The following is a 15187-nucleotide window of genomic DNA, read 5'->3' on the forward strand; positions in this document are numbered from 1 at the left end:
GTTTTAAATAAGAACTTGCGTTCATTTAATAGGGGTCGATTTTTAGACCTCGTCGACCACCAAAATCAGTTTTCGTTTATGCCGACCCCTAGGAAACCGATATCGACCCAAATGGGGTCGATATCGACCACTTTGGGAACCTCTGCTCTATAACATCACTGCTTAGTACAGGGTTCCTGTGCCTGTGCATTAACCAACTTGGAATAGAATAGACAGAATAGCTAACACAGTAAATACTTCTTTCTCAAGCTCAGTCTGAAGCAGTTAAACAGAATGCAAATCTACTACACTGTCTCTGAAGGAGCCTTTGCTTTGCTTCATTAACTAACTAGCCTAGCACATGAGGGTCCTTAGACTTTCATGATTTGAAGAACCATGCTCATGAACAGAACCACACAAGTAATAAATGGTGAGTATTCTCATCAATAATTATTAATTAAGTAAAGCCAACAAACTATAACGCTTTAAATAACAAATGTACTTTGCTAACCAGTTTTTAACCTAATAAAAAATATAGTTGGCTGTGTAAATGCCAACACAACATTAAATTCGAGTTCAAACATTTTCTCATGAAATGAACATTGATAGAACTTTGTAATTCTGATCAAAGTGCATAAATTCAGCAATTAATAATCTTTTTCACTTCATATCAATATTGTAGTTCTTTTAATTAATAACTTTACTCTTTTCAGGCAGCTTTTCAAGTGAGGCAAAATATTTAAGAAAATGACTGCAGACTGATTTAAAAGTGCGCTGGAAGTGGAGTATTTCTCAAACTATAAAACTGAACTTAAAACACTATAACTCCGCACATTAGAAAGCAATCACACCTATTTTAGCTGCCAAATACCTCTTTCCGTAATAAATTAGGACACTGCGAATTAAATTTACTAGGATCGGATTCTTATCAAGGTTTGTGATTTGAGATAATCACGGGTGTAAGATAGTTTTTAGTAACACCACGATTATTACTAAAATCAACCAAATTTCACAAATACCTGGTCCATTTACAGAGTGCCAAATATAAACAATTTAGCGGAAGGTTGGTGGCGTAATGTGCAATGGTTGTTAACATGATGGCGATGCAGTCGTGGCATTACTGTTGGCCTCGTCCTGTTACAGATCTTCTTGGCGTCGGAATTATATTTTATGGGTCCCAAAACAATGCCATGATGCCAGTATCACAAAATGTACCGTAGCATCTGAATCCCATAAATACTGCTCTTAAGCTCTCCTGGCCTAAAAAATTCGAAGAATACGAGCCACAGTGATCCGCTACTGCTAGCAAGATGTTAACCACAGCACTGCTCAGCCCAGACTTCTAACCTGTCACTAAGGACGAGTTGCCTCGTTCGCGCCAGCCACACCTTTTCCACTCCGCCAAGCTACTTCCGTAGCTGCGGGGCTTCCCCACATCTTTTACATTCAACCCTACGTTCCCTAACTATGGACTAAGTAATTTACAGTACATTATACGAGGGCCGTTCAGAAAGTAACCTCCGGTTGATTTAAAAAAATACACCAAGTTAAATAAAAATATTTTAATATATACATCTTACAACTACATCTTTGCACTATTTTTCTACATAGTCTCCATAGCGATTGAGGCACTTATCGTATCTCTTCACAAGCTTTGAAATTCCTTCTGCATAAAAATCACCCGCTTGTGCCTGGAGCCAGCCTGTGACCGCATCTTTGAGCTCTTCGTCGTCATCAAACCGCTGTGACCCGAGCCATTTCTTCAAATGCATGAAGAGGTGATAATCACTTGGCGCCAGGTCTGGGCTGTAAGGTGGATGGTTGATAACGTCCCACTTGAAGGACTCAAGAAGGGCCGTTGTTCTGCGAGCAGAGTGAGGACGGGCGTTATCATGCAAAAAAACGATACCGGAAGTCAGCATACCACGGCGTTTGTTCTGTATAGCCCGTCGTAACTTTTTTATTGTTTCACAGTACACGTCTTGATTAATGGTCGTACCACGTTCCATGAATTCAACCAACAACACCCCTTTGGCATCCCAAAACACCGTTGCCATCAGTTTTCTGGCAGAAAAATCTTGCGAGGCTTTTCTTGGTTTGGTAGGCGAATTTGAATGTGCCCACATCTTTGATAGTTCTTTTGTCTCAGGGTTCACGTACTTAATCCAGGTTTCGTCACCGGTCACGATTCTGTTTAACAATGGTTCTCCTTCGTCCTCATAACGTGACAGAAAGTCTAATGCAGACGCCATTCTTTGAGTTTTGTGGTGGTCGGTAAGAATTTTGGGCACCCATCGTGCACAGAACTTACGATAACCCAATCTTGCTGTCACTATCTCGTACAAGAGAGTCTTAGAAATCTGTGGAAAACCAGTAGACAACTCCGACATTGAGAAACGTCGATTTTCACGAACTTTTGCATCAACTGTCTGAACGAGTTCGTCAGTCACCAATGATGGTCTACCACTCCTCTCTTCATCATGAACGTTTTCTCGTCCACTTTTAAATAAACGTACCCATTCACGGACAACTCCTTCACTCATAACTCTTGGTCCGTACACGGCACAAAGCTCACGATGAATAGCTGCTGCAGAATATCCTTTGGCTGTAAAAAACCTTATGACAGCACGCACTTCACATTTCGCGGGGTTTTCTATTGCAGCACATATTTCAAACTGCCACAAAAACTAAACTAGCGCAGGTACGACGTTCACTCGACCACGGCTTGATGCCGACTGACCTGTTGAGTGCGTGAACGCACAGATGGCGTCGCTACTCCCCCCACAACCCGCACTGTGACCGATCGGAGGTTACTTTCTGAACCGCCCTCGTATAACAGTCATTCCAGTAGTTATTTAAATGCACAATCACAGTTTAAACAACACCGTTCAAGAAGTTTACGTAACTGAAATATGTATACATAATCAAAGAAGTTCCCTGACATATATAACACCCTACATAAGCAACACTAGAAATTGACACAGAAATATCGATACAGGCACAAAATAGGTCGAAAATAGGTGTTAAAATGTCCATAACGGTAATGGCCCCGGTATACCGTAATGGCCGGGGTAATGACCTGATTGTTGCGCGTGCTGTTGTGCACGCGTCGGTATTCTTGTTATTTCAGTGGACGCAATGAAGTATTACAACTAAAAAAATAAACAAAAAAGCACAGTTCACAGAGACAGTGATAAAAGTGCCTGTGGCAAAGTGTATTGAAACTGTAAACAAACTACTACAGACCGAGACAAGAGATAAGTAGTAGTGAACTACATCCATTCAGTATAAGCGATAGAATGCACTGTAGTATGATACCAAAATACACGTCCTCAAGTAAGCTCATGAGTGCGTTAAATGAACATTTCACTCATGTAATAAAACGAAAATATTCTTTAGCACACGCACATCCATGTTACGTGAAAAATTTCTCTAGTTCATGTGAATATGTCTTCTCATGGAATCCAGTGCTAGTGGACGTCATTTTAGCCTCCGGGTATCCTGTCCTGAGCTCCACAGCAACCTATCCTGGGCCCTGTGGCTTCCTCATGGGTGAAAAAGCAGATAGTGTCAGTTCCAGCGTCATCCCATACTTACACGAGCACTCCATGTTTATCTACTGAGGGGAGAACCACCGGTTTAAAGAGCCTTTGTAACTATTGTTACTGACGGGAGAAGCACCAATTCAAATAGCCTTTGTAACTATTGTTATGACAAGTCAATGTAAACGTGCGTAAAGGAAATACTAAAAGCGAATACTGAGTTAAAAACAGAAACATGAACGAAAGATATGGAAAAATAATATTTGTTTGATTAGAACGAAGTATAGTGAACACGAAAAGAAGAAGAACTTAAACAGTGTTTTGTAATAATGTTAACTTTGAGCAACTATCGTAAATAAAATAACAATAATAATAAACATGAAAGTGAAAAACTATTTCTTATTCGTGTGGTACTTCGTAAGTAAAGAAAACTAGACCCGTACATACTATTAACCTTGTGGAAGAAAATCCAATTTAGCTAAAATAAAGACTACAATTTAACACGTATTATATAAACTTGTAGTATCTGCAAGAAAAGAAACTGACAGACTGCAAAACTTACTCTCAAGCTTGTGACTGTAACGTTCAAAAGCCTTGCCCAAGGGGGCAGTTACATGACTCAATAATATTTTTGAAATTTTTACACAACTGATACCAAAGTGTTATTATGCCAGTGTTTTCTTCAATAGTAGCGTTTCTCTAAGAAAACGCGAATGAGACGTCGATTTTCTGTTGTTACTTACTGCTGCTCAATTCTGATCGGTCTTGTACCGTAAGCAATGACTAGAGCTTTAATTGAATTATAATTACTTGCAGTGAAATCATATGTTCTGCATTTTCTGAAAAAGTATTATATTCTATCTTTTATCAGAAATCTACATCTATATGGATACTCTGCAAACAATATTAAAGTGCCTGGTAATGGGTTCATCGAACCATCTTCACAATCCTCTGTTATTCCAATCTCGTATATCCGCGGAATGCTCTGTTATTCCAATCAAATTCAGCTGCTGAAAGAACGAACACCTATATCTTTCGGTACGAGCTCTGATTTCCCTTATTTCATCATGGTGATCGTTTCTCCCTATGCAGGTCGGCGTCAACAAAATATTTTCGCATTCGGAGGAGAAAGTTGGTGAGTGGAATTTGGTGAGAAGATTCCGTCGCAATGAAAAACGGCTTTCTTTTAATGATGTCCAGCCCAAATCCTATATCATTTCAGTGGCACACTCTCCAATATTTCGCGATAATAAAATACGTGCTGCCCTTCTTTGAATTTTTTCGATGTACTCCGTCAACCCTACCTGGTAAGGACCATACACAGCGCAGTAGTATTCTAAAAGAGGACGACAAGCGTAGTGGAGGCAGTCTCCTTCCTAGATCTGTTACATTTTCTAAGTGTGCTGCCAATAAAAGACGGCTGCTGAGATGGTCTCCCAAATCGTTTATATAGATAAGGAACAGCAAAAGTCTATAACGCTACCTTGGGGAACGCCAGAAATCACTTCTGTTTTACTCGATGACCTTCCGTCAAAATTAACGGGAGAAGCTACCACCGTGGCATCTGTACCAGGTTGTGAGTTAAAACGTAATTATTGAGACTAGCTGACTTGGTATTTGATCAAATGGCCGCCATTATAACGTAGCAAAACACATTCGCAGCAACAAAACAAAAAGGAGGAAAATTTTTCATCCAAGTCCGTCCGTCTGCCTTCGGTGTACCCAAAGGAGAGAGAGAAAAATACTTAAATGGAAAACATATAAACAATAGCGTAAGATATGAGAAAAGATGTATTCTCTCTCTCGCTAATGTAACCTGCTTTTATGTCATCTGAAAGAACAATTCGTAATAGAATAAGTCCAACATCAGACATTGTTTTCAAGCACGCACAAGTATTTGCATTATTCATTTTCTCACAGACCACGCGATTGCAGCGTTAGAAGCTACAAGACAAACACCCAGTTGATTACTGTGATACATATCGTGTTAAACTTAACATAATATTGCACCTCTTAACGAGCAGATCACGAAAGCATTCTAAATTTTTGAATTCGGACGAAAAGTACGCAAAATATTTAAAAAAAACTCTTGCCTTTCGAAGCCTGCAAATGGAACGAGTAGCAGCATGCACGACGCGGGTGTCGCCATAGTAGTTTTTAACAATATATATCAGTGGACCTCATCATCCCCAACATTTTAAAACGAAACGTGTAAATTAGGATGATATGATAGCAACAAGGAACTTCCTGTTTAAGTGCTCTTTTCGTCAAAGAAGGAACGCTTTCTATACGGAGATATTTGACTGATTTGCTGAAAATATTATTCATAACATATTTTACCAGGTTAATCAAGTAACGGAAATAATTATGTCACAACGATTGTTGTTGTTGTGGTCTTCAGTCCTGAAACTGGTTTGACGCAGCTCTCCATGCTGCTCTATCCTGTGCAAGCTGCTTCATCTCCCAGTACCTACTGCAGCCTATATCCTTATGAATCTGCTTAGTGTATTCATCTCTTGGTCTCCCTCTACGATTTTTACCCTCCACGCTGCCCTTCTCTTCTCCCCAATCCTATTCAATACCTCCTCATTAGTTATGTGATCTACCCATCTAATCTTCAGCATTCTTCTGTAGCACCACATTTAGAAAACTTCTATTCTCTTCTTGTCTAAACTATTTATCGTCCATATTTAACTTCCATAAATGGATACACTCCATACAAATACTTTCAGAAACGACTTCCTGAAATTTAAATCTATACTCGATGTTAACAAATTTCTCTTCTTCAGAAATGCTTTCCTTGCCATTGCCAGTCTACATTTTGTATCCTCTCTACTTCTACCATTATCAGTTACTTTGCTCCCCAAATAGCAAACCTCCTTTACAACTTTAAGTGTCTCATTTTCTAATCTAATTCCCCAAACATCACCCGACTTCATTCGAGTACATTCCATTATCCTCGTTTTGCTTTTGTTGATGTTCATCTTATACCCTCCATTCAAGACACTGTCCATTCCGTTCGACTGCTCTTCCAAGTCCTTTGCTGTCTCTGACAGAATTACAATGCCATCGGCGAACCTCACGGTTTTTATTTCTTCTCCATGGATTTTAATACCTACTCCGAACTTTTCTTTTGTTTCCTTTACTGCTTGCTCAATATAAAGATTGAATAACATCGGGGATAGGCTACAACCCTGTCTCACTCCCTTCCCAACCACTGCTTCCCTTTCATACCCTGTAACCTCCCCCTCACTTATCGACCTTAATGACAGTGAAAAATTAAACCGCGTGTACCTAATGGAAATTTGGGAAAAGCAATCGTCACCGATGTTAAATTATCGGTAAAGAGGGAGGAAAGGGTTACATCTAAATGAAAGGAAAAATGCTAATGAAACTGGTGGAAATTAATTTTGAAAAGGGGTAAAGTTAATAAAGAAAGTAAATGTGCGGCATTTACGTTAACAGTTAACTAGCGGTAATTAGATATTTGAGATTTGGGGGAAATTACGGTCGCCAGTCCTTATGACAATTACTATAGTAACTGAAAAAGAAAGGTTATTACACATATAATTAGCACTAGAAGCGTGGCAACTGAAGGTTGACACATGTAATGTGAAAACTGAAAGTTTGTCACAAGTAATAAATTTTGCGAGACTCTGACTTAATTTAGCAAAAGAATTAAAAAAACCGGAAAATTGAAAGTTAATTTAGTGACTGAAATTAACAGTGAGCTTTGTTTCTGAAGCACAACGAAATTCAGTAAAATGCGGTTAGTCTTGGACTACCTCAACAATCATTTCAAAAGCTACTTGAATCTACGCATTTTAGAAATAAGAGATTTAACTTTGAACTTGAATTAAATGATTCTGAACAATTAACAATAGTAAAATTTAGTATGTACCAAGCTGAGCTGCAGTCACAGGTAAGCTAAAATACGGTAACAATACTCGCACTCCTAATTCGTGCTTGTGTAATCTAAATATTGTAGCCAGCTATGAATACTTTAACTGAACTTTGAAATTAAAGCAGTGAAATGCTATAATATTACTTTAATGCTGGCGTTTGAATTTCAACGACACTCGGGTTCATTCCGGAAAAGGAAGGGACCCTGCTTGGTAATGCAATTGGGACAATGAGCAACAAAGGTTCATGCTAAGTAGCTGTAATTTTGTGATGCAACAATTTTAAAAGTTGGAAAAGCTGAGGTCTGCCATACAGTTCTAAAACTTTACGTACTTCCAGTCTTCCTTGTTGGTTGATTGAATGTTTGTAGCCGTCGATCGAGGAGGTGGCGACAGTCACTCATTGTCGGCCGTCGCTGTTGCAGAAGCTGGATGTTGGCGCGCCTTCTTCTCGACACGGTCACCAGACTAAACGGGCTCTTGATGTGCGCCAGCTAATGCTTCCCGTCCGCGACACCATGTCAGAAACTATCATCGCAAGTCGAGCGCAATTATATGCTGCCAAACCCCGAAAGCGCGGCAACTCGCGGGAGCTTCACACAACACACCTGCTCCACTCGCTACTCCAGCCAGACTCCCTCTGCCCGCTCTCCACGCGGCAGGGTTAACACTACCAAAGATCCTCAACACTTTGATTCTCCACACGACCTATCGATGTATCCGTTCGATAGCATAGTTTTCCCTAGGCCAGACCCAGCGTATAAATACAAATAATATTCACAAAACAAACAAACATAAATGCATAAATATATATATACAAACAGTAAAACAATTACAATATATAAAGAGACAGAAATGTCATATCTTGAGGTAACAAAGCAAGGAAAAAAAATTATAGTACAATAGATGGAAATAGGAGGATATACATTTCCGGCGTTACAACCCCTTGACTCTTACAACTACCATCTGGTTTCTGTACAAATTGTAAATAGCCTTTCGCTCCCTGTATTTTATCCCTGCCATCTTCAGAATTTGAAAGATAGTATTCCAATCAACATTGTCAAAAGCTTTCTCTAAGTCTACAAATGCTAGAAACGTAGGTTTGCCTTTCCTCAATCTTTCTTCTAAGATAAGTCGTAGGGTCAGTATTGCCTCACGCGTTCCAACATTTCTACGGAATCCAAACTGATCTTCCCCGAGGTCGGCTTCTATCAGTTTTTCCATTCGTCTGTATGGAATTCGCGTTAGTATTTTGCAGCTGTGATTTATTAAACTGATAGTTCGGTAGTTTTCACATCTCTCAACACCTGCTTTCTTTGGAATTGGAATTATTATATTCTTCTTGACGTCTGAGGGCATTTCGCCTGTCTCATACATCTTGCTCACCAGATGGTAGAGTTCTGTCATGGTTGGCTCTCCCAATGCTGTCAGCAGTTCTAATGGAATGTTGTCTACTCCCGGGGCCTTGTTTCGACTTAGGTCTTTCAGTGCTCTGTCAAACTCTTCACGCAGTATCATATCTCCCATTTCATCTTCATCTACATCCTCCTCTATTTCCACAACATTGTCCTCAAGTACATTGCCCTTGTATATACCCTCTATATACTCCTTCCACCTTTCTGCTTTCCCTTCTTTGCTTAGGGCTTCCATCTGAGCTCTTGATATTCATGCAAGTGGTTCTCCTTTCTCCAAAGGTCTCTTTAATTACATTCGTGAAATGGTTGTACGGGATAATCCACACTGCAATGCTACCTCGGAGGTGCTGTGTCCCATCGCTCGTGCGGCGACAATAATACCGCGTTCAAACTCACTGAAATCCTGATAACCTGCCACTGTAGCAGCAGGAACCGATCTGACAACTTCGTCAGACACTTGTTGTCGTATATAGGCGTTCAGATCGCAACGCCGTAGCCTGCCTGTTTACATATCTCTGTATTTGAATACTCATGCCTGTACCAGTTACTTTGGCGCTTCAGTGTAGTTCGACCACTTCTCTGCAGGCAGGAGCTGACAACTTCGTCAGACACTTGTTGTCTTATATAGGCGTTCAGATCGCAACGCCGTAGCCTGCCTGTCTACATATCTCTGTATTTGAATACTCATGCCTGTACCAGTTACTTTGGCGCTTCAGTGTAGTTCGACCACTTCTCTGCAGGCAGGAGCATTGTTCAGGTCAAGAAGTATGCAGTAAGCCACCTCTCCCGCCCTGGACGCTTAACCTCACCTGCTCTACTATACGCTACAGAAAGTATCTCGGAGGAATGGCTTTAATTTCTATTCTGCGGTAACTGAAATTACATGGCTCTCTCAATTGATGCAGCCAAGCATTCTGACTTCGGATTCTTGTCTGATCTCTAGTCCGCTCCCGGTAGCTGAGTGGTCAGCGCGACGGACTGCCAATCCTAAGGGACCGGGTTCGATTCCCGGCTGGGTCGGAGATTTTTCTCCGCTCAGGGACTGGGTGTTGTGTTGTCCTAATCATCATCATTTCATCCCCATTGACGCGCAAGTCGCGGAAGTGGAGTCAAATCGAGAGACTTGCACCAGGCGAGCGGTCTACCCGACGGGAGGCCCTCGTCACACGGCATTTCATTTATGCAGCTCGAGCACCTAAGGATCGAAAATACCTGATGCGAAAAGGATGCATGTTTCATCCTATGACTCTATGCACCATGGGTATCTACGAACTGTTACACCCAATGAAGTCGTCCGCACCGGTAGCTGAGCAGTCTGGCGTTAGCTGCCGCAGCGGTCGCACGCTCCTCAAGTTTGCCCCGTGAACGTACAGTGTTTACGCCAGTGTTTTCGTGTTTTGTGACGTTTTGCACGTGAATTAAGCGTTATCAATTGCGCATTTGGTCTTCTTTCGTGTCATCTTTCTACGAAGTGCCGTTGGGATTTCGGCGTTGTCCGAGATTTCTTCGCTGCAGAACACCATGGCAAACTCCGTGAGAAAAAACACCGTGATTTTCACCTTCGACAAGTACACCCGTCGAGTACAGCCCGCTGCACTTGAAATACACGACTGGATTACCGAGGTAATTGGCCTTCATTCTGAATCTGTTCATACCAAGCAGCTGGACTCTGATGAATACTGCATTTTTGTAAAGTTTAACGATTCCGCGAGTGTAGACCGCTTTCTGGCAAAATTTGGTTATGAAACGGAATTTATACACCGTGATGGTACTAAAAGTACTGTCAAACTCCGGAATTCCGAGTCTGTAATTAGGAATGTTAGGGTTTTGAATATTCCCATAGAAGTAGACAATTCGAAAATTAAAGATGTCCTATCAAAGTATGGGGTTGTCAGGCAAATAGTCAACGAAAGGTGGGCTTCGCATTTCAAGCTGCAGTGCTTTAACGGCATTCGCTCCGTGGAGATGGAAGTGAAAGCAAACATTCCCTCCCACATCTTTGTTGACGGGCACAAGGCGCATGTTATGTACTCAGGGCAAACCCCTACATGTCATGTATGTAACGAGTCTGGTCACCTCCGTCAGGACTGCCCTCGCCGTGTATTTGTGCTAACAAATAACCTTACGCAACGCCGGAAATTGACACTCAACGATTTGTTGCCAGCCAGTAATACAACAGAGCCGGCGGCGGTCGTGGATCCTGTTACTACCTCTGAAAATGTTGCACTTAATGTTAATGACTTTCCGTCTTTAAAACCTGCATTAACTGCTGAAATTCCGTCCCGTGACAGCGAGATTCCCACAAAAAAGCGTCCTCTAGAGGACACTGAAAGAAATGTTGATGAGGACTCTTCCTGTGAAACACCCGTTGCCAGGAGGCCGAAGCCCAGTCCTGAAGATATGTTAGAAGTGGAAAAAGGAGATGGAATGACGGTCGATGTGGTTCCCACTTCCGCACAAGGACTTCCACCGCCACGAACAGATAGTGACGCAGCGGATAGTGATTTTTCACGGAAATGTGACCCTGAGCCTGAGGTCACGGCTGAAATAACCGCATCAAGTGCACAACCCATACAGTGCAAACCGTACGAGGAAGTACCAGGTAAAGAACCTGCTGACTCCGAAGCGCAACGCCGCGCCGAAGGAGGAAATACACAAGCATCACCGCCTCGCGAGCAAAACAACACAACAGACACCACGCCGGAGCCAAACATTGACGACTCGCAAGCCACGGCCGTTGCCCCATTTAGCCACCGCCGGCGGCTGCGACAGACACCGGGTCTTGCTGTCACGCGTCATCAAGCGAAAGTCACACCAGAGAAGAAAGACATAAAGAAAAAGAATATTAAATATGAAGTCATCAGGGCCAACACTGACGAGGAGAAAGAGAATGGCCACAGTGACTTATAACAATGCGTTGTCAGGATTTCAGGATACTTTTCTTCTCAAGCTATTTGTTTAAAAGCAATGCAAATTTTTGTAGGCAGTTAGTACATGTAATGGGCACACAGCTTGTAAAGATCGTGCCTTGTAGGGAAGCACGTTTACTGCTATAATCATACCTAACCTCATCTCAAATAGCTTCTTCCGGTATGTCTGTGCTGCAAGCTTATAGCATTACTACTATTAACATTAATAAAATACAGTCACCCTTGAAATTGGCAGCACTAAAAGAATTCTTGTACCAGTCCGGAACAGATATCGCGTTGCTACAAGAAGTTGCGATAGCGGAATTTCGGATCCCAGGCTTTTTTGAAATTGTTAATGTTTCTACGGAAGCCAATATCGGTACAGCCATTCTTATAAGGGAAGGCATTCCGGTGACTGAAATCGAACGACTAGAATCAGGAAGAGCAATAGGCATAAAAATTTTCGATGTGACAGTGATTAACCTTTACGCCCCATCAGGAACTTCCCACAAATTGGATCGTGCGAAGTTTTTTCAAGATGAACTGATTTATTTATTGAGGAAAAATCCGTGTTCTCTTATACTAGGTGGAGACTTTAACTGTGTTTTAAACCAGAAAGATCAACAACCCAACTTCAACTACTCGCCACAGTTAAAAAAGTTAGTAAGTGATCTACAACTTAAGGATGTGTGGGAACTTCAGCACCCGACGTCAGTCGGGTTCACGTATATAACCAGCCACTCTCGCAGCAGACTAGATAGAATTTACGTGTCATCAAATTTGCAAAATTATTTATTAAACGTTGAGACTATTCCAGTGTATTTTAGCGACCACAGTACACTTTTAACTTGCTTTAATCTAAGTGTACAGCCAACCCGTCGATTCAGAGGCCAATGGAACTTAAATATCTCTGTTTTAACTGACGAAGAACTGGAACAGGAAGTAAGGTTTGCGTGGACTATGTGCCTCCGCACAGTAGACAAGCACCCAACAGTCATTGACTGGTGGACAAGGAGGGCTAAACCAAGGCTGCGGAAAGTTGTCATGCAGTATAGTGCAGCGAGGCACAGGGAGTTGAGGAATACAATGGAGTTTTATTATAAGGTTTTAAGAGACTTATATAAACAGGCACATGATGACGTAATTCGTCTGAATGATATCAAAAAAATAAAAGCCAAGTTATTAAGCATTAAACGGCAACAGATGGAGGGACTAAAAATTAAATCGAAAGCCACATCAGTCATAGCAGATGAAACAGCTTCTCTGTATCACTTGGTGCGGCATGCTAAAAATAGACGTCAAACTTTTATTGATGAAGTCCAGACGCATACTGGTACAAAGCTCACATGCCAGAAAGAAATACTGGACGAAGTCCACAGGTACTATGAAACCTTATATGCCCCTACCACAGTGGAAGATGCAGCTCTCGCGGATTTTCTCACTATTTTAGGTCCACAATTGTCGGGAACAGACAACGCTGACATCCTGTCACCTATTACTAAAGATGAAGTGCATGAGGCAGTGCGTAACTCACCTCTCAAAAAATCTCCGGGAATTGATGGCCTCCCTGTGGAGTTTTATGCCCGCTACTGGTCTATAATTGGGGATAAGATCACTTCCATGGCAAATGAGGTCCTGAACGGAAAAACGGTCCCTGCAGAGTTTAAGGAAAGTAAAATAGTACTGATTCCTAAGACTAAAGGCAAAACCAACTTAAACAATTTTCGGCCTCTTTCGCTACTAAATTCTGATTACAAAATAATTTCGCGTATTATCAACAAAAGACTCTCTGCCTTTTCCAACAAAATATTGAGTCATCACCAATCTTGCTCTCCGACCAGAACGATATTCGAAAGTCTATCTGCATACAGAGACGTCATTGCAATTACCTCAGTGACAAGTATAAAATGTGCTTTAATCTTTATAGATTTCAACAAAGCTTTTGACCGCGTTAGTCATAGATACCTCTTTGCGACGCTGTCAAGAATGGATTTCCACCCCCAGATTGTGAACATGCTAAGGAATATTGCAACAGGTGTAAATGCGAAAATAGCAATCAATGGCCAAACATCTAAACCCATACAGATAAGGCGAGGGGTTCCACAGGGCAGTCCCTTATCAATGTTTTTATTTTCAGTATCTTTAGAGCCCTTCCTCCGCACTGTCCACGCAAGATTAACAGGCATAACATTGAGTGGTGAGAAAACTGTCATACGAGCTTATGCTGATGACGTGGGCGTTGTAATAAGGAATAAGGAGGAGACGTTTACACTGGAAAGAGAAATCCAAAGATATTGTCTAGCGTCGGGAGCGACAGCAAATGAAAACAAAAGTCAAATATTGAATCTACGGGGCCTAGATCACCTTCGACTGGCATGGGCAAAACAAGACAACAAACATAAAACTTTGGGAATCACCTTAATGGCATGTCCGATGCGGATGGCTGCTTTTAACTGGACGGAAACTAGGAGGAAAGTTCATGGTGCTGTAATGGAGAACATCCATCGAACTATGGACCTGGTGCAAAAAGTCAGATTCATCAACTCCTGCGTTTTGTCTAAAGCGTATTTCACTGCGCAGGTATTTCCAATCCCTAAACTAGTAGCGAAAGGGATCATGTCCACTGTTACCAATTATTTATGGAGAGGAGACATATTCAGGGTTGGTGCGACTACGGTTATACTGGATGTCAGAAACGGGGGCCTCGGTTTGGTGGATATTCGCAATAAAGCGTCTGCTCTGTTCCTCAAACGGACTTTCCATATACTCAGAGAACTTCCACAATGTATAACCGCAAAGCTCTTTGAGGCTGTGACACCCCATAGCCTGCAAGCACCGATTGATGTGCGAAGGATTAATGCCCGTCTGCAGTATGTGAGGAACTTTTTCCTCGAAGCAAGTTATCTTAGTGACGAAATCAGAAGCAACACACGTATCACAGCGCGCGACATCATACTTGAAAGGAAGTTAAATGAGGGTAGAAACAAAATTGAAACGAAATTCCAAATTGTGACTGGAAAGCTGTATGGCGGAACATCAACTATGCCGGGCTATCTACAGACGCTATTTCCGCATGGTACAAAACAGTTAATAATGTCATCAGCACCAACGAGAGACTATATGGGATCGGTTTAAACCAGACACACCTTTGTGGAAAATGCAATCTGGTGGATACACTCAGCCACAGATTCACCTGTGGTGGCAATGTGCATAACTGGAATTGGATCAGGCAACAAATCGCCTTTCTCACCAGATCCTCTACGCAATATATAACGCCGTCGCTCCTCCTGAGACCGGACATGACATACTTTCCGAAATTAAAAACCAACGCCATTAGCTGGTTAATGGGAAAATATGTTAGTTATGTCATCCACACACTTGGGTCGGACAACGAGATAGAATTCCGCGTTTACATGAAGTGTGAATATGCAAAAATCAGC

The sequence above is a fragment of the Schistocerca cancellata genome, chromosome 5, assembly GCF_023864275.1.
Source record: "Schistocerca cancellata isolate TAMUIC-IGC-003103 chromosome 5, iqSchCanc2.1, whole genome shotgun sequence".
Lineage (NCBI taxonomy): Eukaryota > Metazoa > Arthropoda > Insecta > Orthoptera > Acrididae > Schistocerca > Schistocerca cancellata.